This window comes from Cucumis sativus, chromosome 1 (assembly GCF_000004075.3).
Source record: "Cucumis sativus cultivar 9930 chromosome 1, Cucumber_9930_V3, whole genome shotgun sequence".
Lineage (NCBI taxonomy): Eukaryota > Viridiplantae > Streptophyta > Magnoliopsida > Cucurbitales > Cucurbitaceae > Cucumis > Cucumis sativus.
This window is the reverse complement of record NC_026655.2, coordinates 12,698,119-12,711,605: the sequence shown is the minus strand read 5'-3', so window position 1 is coordinate 12,711,605 and position 13,487 is coordinate 12,698,119. Positions and strand designations below refer to the sequence as shown.

The 13,487-nt window shown below is 33.3% G+C and overlaps 1 long non-coding RNA gene across 1 annotated transcript; it reads right to left on the bottom strand.

Moving 5' to 3' along the window:
- Positions 1-11,556: 11,556 nt before the first annotated feature.
- Positions 11,557-11,862, bottom strand: LOC116401796. Its single transcript, XR_004214174.1, has 2 exons — positions 11,742-11,862; positions 11,557-11,635 (listed from the first exon to the last, which is right to left on the bottom strand). It is a non-coding gene; the product is annotated as an uncharacterized LOC116401796 (long non-coding RNA).
- Between the last annotated feature and the right edge of the window lie 1,625 nt (positions 11,863-13,487).

Here is a 13,487-nt window from a genome sequence, read left to right as displayed (position 1 = left end):
ACTACAAGACCCAAAATGGCAACCAAGTGTGTAAGTGCAACAAACTTAGTTCAAAAACCTAAAACGTGCTCAAAACGTGTCTAGTATTACTTGAGTTTCAAAACGACCAAGCAAATCCTAAGTGTAAGTTCGTAACTCACAACCATGTGTGTAAGTGCAACAAACTCAATCTAACCTAAAATGTATTCAAAACGTGTTTAAGTATCACTTGAATTTTCCAAACGACCCAGCAATGCTTTATTGGTTTCTTTTTAAACAAAATATTTTGAAAAGACATATTATTATATTATTATTTGTATTGTGTCTAACGGCTAATTAAGTTTAAATCTCAACCATTCATTTTTCTTTTACTTATATCTAATGACCCAAATGATTTTGAATTTATCTTTCCTCTCTTTTTAAATACTTCACATTTACACAAGATCACAAATCTTTACAATCCTCAAGCAAAAAGCCAACATTGTTATTCTCTCTAAAGCTTCCAATTTTTATTCTTTTCATCTTATTCTTGAGAGCTTCTTATTGTATTGTGAGGATTAAATTTGTGAGCTTCAAATTGTATACTCACTCTTTTAGAGAGTTTTCTTTTGTGTGATTTAAAAACTTCAACATATTGTAACGGTTGGATCCTAACCCGTGGAAAGGATCGGGTTTGCTCTTGAACCCGAAAAAGGAGCAAGAATCGGTTCGGCTCAAATCCGTGGAAAGAGTCCAAAGAAGATTTTCAATCAAAATCCCAAGGTGCTTGGGAAAGTGGATGTAGGTTGAGTTTAACCGAACCACTATAAAATTACGGTGTCTTCTTCTCTAACTCTTTTCTAATTATTTTTTAATTTAATTTTAGTTACATATTCTTATTGGTTGAGTTTGATTGCATACTTCCATTCATATCTTTTTATCAATCTTGTTATTTAACAAAGTTTACAAAGTTCTTTATTTAAATTTAAAAATATCTAATTAGTTGATTTTACTTTTTATTTGTCAAAAAGTTTATTTAAACCCTATTCACCCCCTCTAGGGTTGCCATACCGATCCAACAATTGGTATCAGAGCAAGGTTGCTCATCTTGAAATTTTAATTTCTTGATAAACTTTATTGTTAGAGCATTATGGCAAACCTATTGGCAAATGGTATTGTTGAAGGTCAATCTACTTCTAGACCTCCTTATTTTGATGGTTCAAATTATGCATATTGGAAAGCTAGAATGAAAATTTATTTGCAATCTATTGACTATAATTTGTGGTTAATTGTTGCTAAAGGTCCTTATGTACCCATGAAAAATGTTGATAATGTTGATACGCCTAAATTAGAAGAAGAGTATGATGAAAATGAAATGAAAAAGTGTTCATTTAATGCTAAGGCTATTAATTGTTTGTATTGTGCCTTGAGTAAAGATGAATTTAATAGAATATCCATGTGTTCTTCCGCTCAAGAAATTTGGAATACTCTTGAAATTACTCATGAAGGAACAAATCAAGTTAAAGAGTCTAAAATTAGCATGTTTGTTCATAATTATGAATTGTTTAAGATGGATGCTAATGAGACTATCACCGATATGTTTACTAGATTTACTAACATCATAAATGCTTTGAAGGGTCTTGGTAAAGTTTATACAACTTCCGAAAATGTTAGAAAAATTCTAAGGTCTCTACCTAAGACTTGGGAAGCTAAGGTAACGGCGATTCAAGAAGCAAAGGATCTCACCAAACTTCCACTAGAGGAGCTTATTGGCTCACTCATGACTCATGAGATCATCATGAAGGAGCACTTGGAGGATGAGTCCAAAAAGAAGAAGAGCATTGCATTAAAGACTATCTCCTTGGAAGTTGATCCCGAAGATGAGGATGGCCTTGATGAAGATGACATTGCTTATTTCTCACGTAAGTACAAAAATTTCATAAAAAGAAAGAAATATTTCAAGAAACACCTATCAACCCAAAAAGAGTCAAAAGGTGAGAAAAGCAAAAAGGATGAGGTGATTTGTTATGAATGCAAAAGATCGGGTCATATAAGAACGGATTGTCCTCTCCTCAAATCATCTAAGAAATCCAAGAAGAAGGCAATGAAGGCTACATGGGATGATAGTAGTGAAAGTGAAAGTGAAGTTGAAGAAATGGCAAATCTTGGTCTCATGGCTCATAGTGACAAAGATGATGAACATGATGATAAGGTAACTCTAGAACCTCTTTCTATTGATGAATTATTTGAAAATTTTGAAAGCATGCAAAATGACCTAGAAAAACTTAGTTCTAAGTATGTTGTGCTTAAGAAGAAATACAATGTTTTAATTAGTGAAAATAAGTCTTTACTTGATACAATTGCTTGCTTTAAAGAGAATGAAAATTTTGAGCAAATTGAAGAATTGAATGTCTCTAGTGATAAGCATGTTTGTATTGAGAAAGATGCTTTGCTTGATAAAGTTAGATTTCTTGAGCATGATAGTTGTGAAAAAGATAACTTGATTAAAGTGCTTAAAGAAAATGAACTAAGTGTTTTACAAGAACTTGATAAAGCTAAAGAAACTATTAAAAAGTTGACAATAGGTGCTCAAAGATTGGACAAAATTATTGAAGTAGGAAAATCTTATGGTGATAAGAGAGGTTTAGGCTATATTGATGAATCATCTACTCCTTCAAGTTCTAAAACTACATTCGTTAAAGCATCACCTATTGTGCCTAAGTTTAACATGTCTAATCATGTGTCTAATCATGTTAAATCTAGTTTTGTACCCATATGTCATAATTGTGGTGTTGAAGGTCACATTAGACCTAAATGCTTTAAATTGAAGTATGCTCAAAATACTTATTCAAGAAGAAATTTTTCGCAAAGAGCAAAGTTTTACATTGCTCCAAGGAAGAATTTCTCCAATAAAAGTAGAGTACATAAATTTGTTATGAAAAATAAATCTTTGCATAATGTTGTTTGTTTTTCTTGTGGCAAGTATGGACATAAAGCTTATTCTTGTTACCTATCTAGATCTAGTGCTTGTAATGTCTATGAAAAAATGAAATGGATCCCTAAATATGTAAATGCTAACATTCTAGGACCCAAACAAGTATGGGTACCAAAGGATCAAACTTGAAATTAGTTGTTTTTAGGTTTGTTTGAAAGCCTCCAAGAAAAACAAATGGTACTTGGATAGTGGTTGCTCAAGACACATGACGGGAGACCGATCCAAGCTTATCTCTTTCTCCAAAAAGAATGGAGGCATGGTAACCTTTGGTGACAACAAGAAAGGTAAAATAATTGGTAAGGGTAATATAGGAAATGATTCATCTACTTTGATTGAAAATGTTCATTTGGTTGATGGTTTAAAGCATGATTTGCTTAGTATTAGTCAATTGTGTGATAAAGGATTTAGAGTAATATTTGATAAAAAAATTGCATAATTGAAAATGTTAGTGATAGAAAAGTTTTGTTTGTTGGAAATAGGGATGAAAATGTGTACACTCTTGATTTGAATGATTATCCTATTATTGATAAATGTCTTTCGGTTTTGCATAATGATTCTTGGTTATGGCATAGAAGACTAGGACATGCTAGCATGCACTTAATTTCAAATATTTCTAAAAATTGTTTGGTTAGAGGTCTTCCTAGTTTTAAATTTGAAAAAGACAAAGTTTGTGATGCTTGTCAAATGGGTAAGCAAACTAAGTCCTCTTTCAAATCTAAAAATGTGATCTCTACTACTAGACCCTTACAACTATTACACATGGACTTATTTGGCCCTTCTAGAATTGCTAGCTATGGAGGAAATTATTATGCTTTTGTGATAGTTGATGATTTTTCTAGATTTACTTGGGTTTTGATGATAAAACATAAGGATGATGCTTTGAAAAGTTTTATTAGTTTTGCAAAAAGAGTACAAAATGAAAAAGGATTTTTTATTTCCAAAATTAGGAGTGATCACGGAGGAGAATTTGATAATGATGCTTTTAAAGCTTTTTGTGAAGAAAATGGTTTTTCCCATAATTTTTCCTCTCCAAGAACTCCTCAACAAAATGGTGTAGTTGAAAGGAAAAATCGTACTTTGCAAGAATTTGCTAGATCAATGTTGAATGAGTATGGTTTACCTAAATATTTTTGGGCGGAAGCCGTTAACACCGCTTGCTATGTTTCAAATAGAGTTTTAGTTAGACCTCTTTAGATAAAACTCCTTATGAACTTTGGCATGGAAAAATTCCAAATATTGGGTATTTCAAAGTTTTCGGTTGTAAATGTTTTATTTTGAATAACAAAGAAAAACTTGGAAAATTTGATTCTAAGACGGATGTTGGTATTTTTCTAGGATATTCCTCTACTAGTAAAGCTTATAGAGTTTTCAATAAGAAAACTTTAGTTATTGAGGAATCTATTCATGTTGTATTTGATGAATCTTGGAATAATGTTTCTAATGAGTCTATTTGTAGTGATGATTTAGAAAAAGATTTTGGAGATTTACTTGTTAATGACAAAGGCAAAGAAATTGTTCCAAGTATGCAAGATGTGAACATCATAGAAAGAAAGAAGAGGGTTCTTCATCCTTGCCTAAAGAGTGGAGATATGCTCTATCCCATCCCAAGGATCTAATTCTTGGCAATCCCGAACAAGGTGTCAAAACTCGTTCTTCTCTTAATTTATTTAGTAATCTTGCTTTTGTGTCTCAAATTGAACCTAGAAGTTTTAAAGATGCCGAATGTGATGAGTTTTGGATTTTAGCTATGCAAGAAGAATTAAATCAATTTGAAAGAAACAAAGTTTGGAAATTAGTCCCTAGGCCTTCTAATGCATCTATAATCGGAACTAAATGGGTTTTTAGAAATAAGATGGATGAAAATGGAAATATCATTAGAAATAAAGCTAGACTTGTAGCTCAAGGTTATTGTCAAGAAGAAGGTATAGATTATGAAGAGACTTTTGCACCGGTTGCTAGATTAGAAGCTATTAGAATGTTGCTTGCTTTTGCTTCTTATAAAAATTTCATTTTGTATCAAATGGATGTAAAAAGTGCTTTTTTAAACGGTTATATTGTGGAGGAAGTTTACGTAGAACAACCTCCGGGCTTTGAAAGTTTTGATTTACCTAATCATGTTTATAAGTTGAAAAAGGCTCTTTATGGCTTAAAACAAGCTCCAAGAGCTTGGTATGATAGACTTAGCAAGTTTTTACTTGAGAATGACTTTAAGATGGGAAAAATTGATAATACTCTATTTATTAAAGTTAAAAATAATGACATGCTTATAGTACAAATTTATGTGGATGATATTATATTTGGTTCTACTAATTCATCTTTGTGTGAAGAATTTTCCAAGTGTATGCATAATGAGTTTGAGATGAGTATGATGGGAGAACTTAGTTTCTTCCTTGGTCTTCAAATCAAACAACTCAAGGATGGCATCTTCATAAGTCAAGAAAAATACACAAGGGATTTGCTCAAGAAATTCAAATTAAATGAAGGTAAAGTTGCAAAAACTCCTATGAGCACTACCACTAAGCTTGACAAAGATGAAAAAGGTAAGTGTGTGGATATAAAGACTTATCGAGGTATGATCGGATCTTTACTTTATTTGACCGCTAGTAGACCCGATATCATGTTTAGTGTATGTCTTTGTGCTAGATTTCAATCTTGTCCTAAAGAATCACATTTCATCCTAAAGAATACTTAAATATTTGCTTGGAACTATTGATGTTGGATTATGGTATCCTAGAAATGTTGAGTTTAATTTGGTAGGATATTCCGATGCGGACTTTGCCGGTAGTTTACTTGACCGTAAAAGTACTAGTGGGACTTGTCAATTTCTTGGTAGTTCCTTAGTATCTTGGTTTAGTAAAAAGCAAAATTCGGTTGCCTTATCCACTACCGAAGCGGAATATATTGCGGTTGCTAGTTGTTGTGCACAAATTCTTTGGATGAAACAAACTCTTTGTGATTTTGGATTAAAATTTGATAATGTGCCTATATTTTGTGATAATACTAGTGCCATAAATTTGACTAAGAATCCTATTCATCATTCTAGAACTAAGCATATAGATATTAGGCATCACTTTATTAGAGAGCATGTACAAAATGGTCATATTACTCTTGAGTTTGTAAGTTCCAATAATCAATTAGCGGATATATTTACCAAACCTTTGAGTGAAGAAAGCTTTTGTAAAAATAGGCTTGAGCTTGGAATTATTCGTTGTGATGCATCTTGATTTTATATCTTACTTGATATTGTTACCGTAATGCATATTGATAGGGGGAGAATTAGACATTTTGTATGTGTTCATTTTTTTGGGAGAGCTAACTTCATTGGTATTGTTTTTGATGATTCCAAAGGGGGAGAAGTATAAGAAAAATATGTTTTTATCAATTTGTTGCATAATTGTTTCTATTGAATAATGCATATTTTTTTAGAGAAAAAAATTAATTAAGGACAAAGAAGGTTCTCTTATCAATTGTTTTCAAGTATGTTCTTTGTGGTGAAATATATACATGAGCTTTATGGTTATACATCTTGATAATAGAATTACTTGTTGATCATGTGTGTTTCAAGTTATTTTTCTTCAATGATTTGTCATCATCAAAAAGGGGGAGATTGTTGGCTTTTTGGCCCTTAATCTCAAATTAATTTATTTTAATTATTCAATTAATTTATGTTTTGATGATAACAAATCTGATTTTTTTTATTGACAATTTTATTAATTTGAATAGACCATATCGTAGAGCTTGGAAAAATGATTCTAACGCCTCTTGAATCACCCAAATCGAAGTTCAAATGAAGAAAATATTGCTAAAAGAAGCTTAACGAAAAAATACCCGAGATGGTGACGTGGCGACCAAGCATTCAATTTGAACCAATTAGAGAAAGCCACTTGGAGCAATGAAGGAGTAACAAATGTGGCTTTTTGTTATGTTTTATTGGCTTTTATAAAGAAAATGAATTTAAAAGAAAATGATTTTAATATTATTATTTTTTCTTGTGTCTAACGGCTAGTTTTTTTAAAAGAGGGTGAAGTTGCTTTATTGATTTCTTTTTAAACAAAATATTTTGAAAAGACATATTATTATATTATTATTTGTATTGTGTCTAACGGCTAATTAAGTTTAAATCTCAACCATTCATTTTTCTTTTACTTATATCTAATGACCCAAATGATTTTGAATTTATCTTTCCTCTCTTTTTAAATACTTCACATTTACACAAGATCATTAAAATCTTTACAATCCTCAAGCAAAAAGCCAACATTGTTATTCTCTCTAAAGCTTCCAATTTTTATTCTTTTCATCTTATTCTTGAGAGCTTCTTATTGTATTGTGAGGATTAAATTTGTGAGCTTCAAATTGTATACTCACTCTTTTAGAGAGTTTTCTTTTGTGTGATTTAAAAATTTCAACATATTGTAACGGTTGGATCCTAACCCGTGGAAAGGATCGGGTTTGCTCTTGAACCCGAAAAAGGAGCAAGAATCGGTTCGGCTCAAATCCGTGGAAAGAGTCCAAAGAAGATTTTCAATCAAAATCCCAAGAGGTGCTTGGGAAAGTGGATGTAGGTTGAGTTTAACCGAACCACTATAAAATTACGGTGTCTTCTTCTCTAACTCTTTTCTAATTATTTTTTAATTTAATTTTAGTTACATATTCTTATTGGTTGAGTTTGATTGCATACTTCCATTCATATCTTTTTATCAATCTTGTTATTTAACAAAGTTTACAAAGTTCTTTATTTAAATTAAAAATATCTAATTAGTTGATTTTACTTTTTATTTGTCAAAAAGTTTATTTAAACCCTATTCACCCCCCTCTATTCACCCCCCTCTAGGGTTGCAACAATTGGTATCAGAGTAGGGTTGCTCATCTTGAAATTTTAATTTCTTGATAAACTTTATTGGGTTCTTGGTCGTCATAGTGGTTTTTTGATTGCTAGTGCATGGGATACTATTCATCCTCGTAGTGTTAAGGTTCATTGGACAAGTTTCTTGTGGGGTATGGACTTAGTTTCTAAGTTTGAATTCTCCCTTCGGAGTGACAACAAGCGTCGTTTTTCCCCTACTACGGAACGGGGAGGATTCCTCCTCTTTTCAAAGCCCTCGTCAAACTCAACGCTATTTTCCCTAAACGAGAACCTCTTCATTCCTTTTTCGTTGATTATTCATCCTTGTTCTTCAAACCTCAAGCCTTAAAATTGAGGCAGTAGAGGAAATTCTCTCAATTTACTTCAAAGGAAGGATCATGTTCTCTCCTACAAAGGGTGTGTTACTAATTTTCATAACTTTATGACTTAATATGGCAGTGTTGTATAATGCAAATCCATAATAGATGTAACGACCCGACTTTTCTAACTATGTCAAAATCGTTAATTTTGACAAAAGACCGAGTTTAAATAAAATTTAAAACCGAAAAGAACGAAATTTATTTGTTTGTTTGGGCCCAGTTTTAATTACTAAAATTCACGTAAAAATTTAAAACTAAAAAGTTTCAAATCTTGAATACTTTAAAACCTCAAAATTTCTAACAGTCTCACGTTCGATACAAATATATACAATAAATCACTAAGCGGAAGCAAAATTTTAAAGTGTCCCTGTGGCGATCACGCTTCCTTCCTGCCCCTCGCCGGTTTGCCGCCTTTATTACCTTTGCCTGAAAAATTAAAAATAAGAGGTGAATATAAAAATACCCAGTAAGCGACCTCTACTGGTCCCGTCAGGGAAAAATAAATTGTTAACATTCTATTGGACACCCTGCACAGTCGCAGTCTTGTGATCCGTAGGATGCACATTTCAGTCTAACGCCCCGAGAGACGTACATTTCAGTCTAGTGTTCTGCAGAAACACATATCAGTTCTAATGCTCCCGAAGGTCGGCATAAAAATTGGTGATCCCGTAGGACACCTACAAGGCATACATCCCAATAAAACTAACAATTTTTCCCCTCATCCATTCTAACTATCTTTACGATAATTTATGACATCTTTCAGTTACTTCAAAATATCAAGTTCTTTCACTCAACATTCTAACAGTCAACCTATCACTTAAGTTCGAAGGTCGTTGATAAATTTTAATACATCCGTCAAGTAAACCACAAAGTCACAACACCCCTCATTTTACCAGCGCAACACAGTTCATTATAAGCACACCCAACTGAAACAAATTCACCAATTCACATCCAAAATTTTATACAGCACAGTCTACATATCATCCTATCTACATCCACACCTGCATGTTTAATCCCAAGACAATCTCCATATATATTCAACATCAAATCTGCGTCAATTTATGTATATGCATAATTTTCAGTCATTCACAGTACATTCAACAATCCACATCAATCCATTCATAAATATATGTATATTATATATATATATATATTATATATATATATATATATTTCCAGTTAAACACAATACACTAACATTTAATCTGCAACCAAATGTGTATATCATAACCATCATCTTTACTAAGTTTCGATATAAGGATATCGTCCAACACAACTGAAAACTTTAGGTGAGTCCAGTAGAAAGTCCCTTACCTCAAGTTTACGGTAAAGTTCTTTAATCGTACTAAATCCAATAAATTAAATTCAAGTAGAATGAAACAACAATTCCAATGAAGCTCACTTCGAAACATAGATATCCAAGCACGACTCTCCATATCACCTTAAAATCAAGCAATACCCAAATCAATTAATCAATTTTAAAACTTACGCTAGCCAAGAACAATACTACTAAATCCACAATTTCTCCTTACCAATGAAATCACAACATAACTTTGCGATTGACAATAAAATAGAATCAGCGACAATCGAATGAAATTGATGCGTGCAAAACAGATATGCACTACAATAAAGATGGACGTCAGACCGCGACTGGGAAAACGGGGAGTTGCGCGAAGAGGACTTCACGATGCACAACTGTTGGATGCTACACGGCTCGTATCTGAACGACGAGCGTCGAAAACTATGGACGGGGCTACGGGTGGGACACGCGTTGGGACGGGGCTACCGATGGGGACCGGCGTTGCAGATCTGGCAGGAGAGACACGGCGTTACAGGCGGATGGGCGCGGCGGTTTAGATTCAGAAGAAGAAATGTGGCGAGGTTTCAGTTTCGGTGAACGAAATGTGACGAAAATACGGGCGGCTGGACTTCACGAATGGAGACCGGTGTAGACGTAGCCGAGAAGAGAAGAGAGGGACGTGACGCATGAACCAACCGACGACGACGACGACTTCAACTTCAATGGAAGATCGAGACGATCGGCGGTCGACTGCAGATCTGAAAGGAAAGAAAAGAAAAGAAAGAAAGATGGGGGAGGCTATGGAGGCTAGGGTATTGGATGAAGTAGGAGAAGAAGAAAAAAAAAAAAAAGAAGGAAGAAGACGGGAAGGGTCACGAGAGAGGAAGAAGAAGAGAATTTTAATTTCCTTCTTTTTTTATAAATTAATATTAATAATAATATTATTATATTATTATTATTATATTACCTTTTCATCTACACTTCTTTTCTTCCCAATAATTAAATTTCTGTCCAAGCCTAAAGAAATAAAATAACACTCCAAAAAAATTAAAATAAAATAGAGCAATCTGATTAAAATCAATTAGCTTAGAGTTCGGGTTTTACAATAGAAGAAACACAATTTGCAAGCATAACAATAAAAATGAAGATTGAATATAATGTAGCAATAAAATTAAAATACTAAAAGAATCTTGTGGTCCTTCCTTTTCTTCTTTGTTTTTGATAAAGTAACTGCATTTATCACACAAACAATTAGTAGAAGACTTAAAACACTAATCTGCATTAGACTAAGCTGATATTTTTCCTCTTTCTTTGTAAGTTAAAAACCACATGAGTTTGACACTGATTACTACCACCACAAGTCATTTAACTTCTTCAACTGCCTATACTTTTCACACGAAACTGCGTCATACAAATTAACCCATAATAAAGATATCCAATTCCAAACCAATCCGATTAGTTTCTGAAATCAGTAACTCTATGGAAGGAAAAACTTAGACGACTGATGCAGAAATTGAGAAATGAAAGTTTGAAAAAGATTCTTACATCTTTGTCTATTAGAAAAAAAAATCGATTTCTTGCAGTAGAATCGTTGTTCCCTGCCATTCTCAAAACAACCTGAATAGCCATGTTAAGAACATCGAGCTCTGCACTGAGTTGAAAGGAGAAAAAACAACATGTTGAAACAAATGAAGGTTAACCAAAAGGATTGAACTATAGTTTCCAAAGTTTTCATTTCTCTGATATTCACGTAATAGTAATAGTAATAGTAATAGTAATTCTCTTTGAAACAACCACTTTTGTTTCAACAAAGAGGACAAGGCTTATGATCCCTAAATAGTTAGCAGTATTGCTATTTGGAGAAAATGTTAAAGTTAAACAGCTGACAATACTTCCAGCCCTACAGTACTATCTTTTGGTTAACAAAATCACTCAATGACCGCCTTGAGCTCTCACATTTCCAATAGTCCACGAGAGCACACCAGCAGTTCCTTTATGAAATGAAATAAATGAAAATATATGTCCTTTTAAGTAATTATCAACTGCATGAATACATGAACAATGAACTACCCACTTGTAATGTCATCGTTGAACATGCAGAACCTCTTACGATAACGTTGTAATGTTTCAAAAGCCCATTTCATTTGAAAATCCTCAAACTGGCATTATTCAAATCAAATTGCGAGAATACAATACTGATTACTGGCAGTGAACACAGTTAAATTTGATATCTTAACCAAAAACTGAACATAGCTTTAGGCCAACATGTATGCACGACTTCCATAAATTCATCAACAATAGATAGATACTCTTCTCCCTCCAATCTAGGTATTCCTATTCCCTGAACTCCAAGGTCACCGAGGCAAGAATACGACTTCCATCTGTCAAGACAATCACATCAACCTGTAGTTGGAAGAAAATACAATGAACTTCAAATATGGTGTTGCTGGAAATTAAAAGGGATTCATTTTTATTTTGCTCAAAATCAATGCTCTTGAGCTTTTAATGTCCAGAGGAATGTGAAAGTTTCCCAATATCGTGTATGGAATTTTAAACTTTTCAAGAAAACAAGGGTGATCAAATACAAAAGCCTCCGTGGATAGAAATTAATCAAACGAAAATTCGATTGTTCTCTAGCAGTTTGACTTTGTTGCCAAGGAAATTAGAGTGATAAGAAGGCGAGGGAGTGACTTTGAGTGGTGGCAATTAGACAGCCAAGCAACTACTCAAAGTTGCAGGTCGATAGGCAGTAGGAAGAAACAAAGAAGAAGAAGAAGAAGAAGAAGAAAAGCTTCGTTTTCCCTAGTGTGGAACATGGGGATTCCTCCTCTTTTCAAGCCCTCATCAAACTCGGTGCTATGTCTAGAACGCTAAGAGTAGGTGGTTTGGTTTTGGTTAGGCAAAGTAAAGTTTCCTCTCATTTTTATGGCCTTTTTTCTGATGTATATTGCATATGTTGTTTGTTTTTTTATCTCTAATTGTTTCACTGTTTACGTTTGCAAGTCTCTCTTTTCTTTTCTTTGGAATGCAATGTGGTAACTAGGTCTTGCTACCGGTGGGCTAACCTTTCTATGGTTGTACACTTAGTTTTTAAGTTTGACTACTCCCTTCAAAGTGACAACAAGTTTTGTTAATCCACCATTTCTAAAGGGATTTAGTCTATTGTGGCTAAACAAGAGCCTCCTAACTCATGTTTGACAAGACAAATTTGTTTAAAATCATCTCAATTTCTAAAGAGTACCTCCTATCCTTTTTTAACTCTATCTAGGTTAGGTTTGGACATTTGGACTAAGTGCATCATAGGTAAGTCAGGCAAAGCAACAAAGGAAGACAAAGCTAGAAAAGTATCCATACTTATTTATTATATACATGCAATCAAGCATTCACAACACACATACCATTTTCTCAATCATTGCATTCACATCTCAGTAAGATGTGCTAAAAAGGGGCTTAAACCAAAAAAGACGGCAAGCTTATTCTCAAATTTCAGCACATATAATCATCACATTCAGAATTTTACATCACAAACCTAAGCTTAGTGGTCAAGGGTTGCCAGTCATGTTTTGTTTAGGGTTTAGGGTTTAGGGTTCTTGTTTTGTTTTTATCGACTGTTATGTTGGGTGAAGAACTCTAAGAACTTGCCGGCTTTGCTTTCTACTTGACCTAACAATCGTATTTTGCTTTCAAACAATCTTATACAAATGTTATGGCCACAGAGGGATTTAAAATTAATATAAAAGGCAGTAGAATATGGCAAAAAAGGGGATTAAAATTGAGATAAAAAAGACAACCACACATATTATTATGTACATAATTCAATATTCAGAAAATGAACCAAGTGTTCTACTCATTTCTAAGCTATCAATATATGCATTTTCAACATATGTAACATATTCAAATAACAAATACAATCACAAATCCGAGCTCCATTCTCATGGGTTAGGCATACATGCATTTTTATGCTAAAAGCGAAGTAGACATGGTACTTATTCTAAGCATAGAGCATTGCAA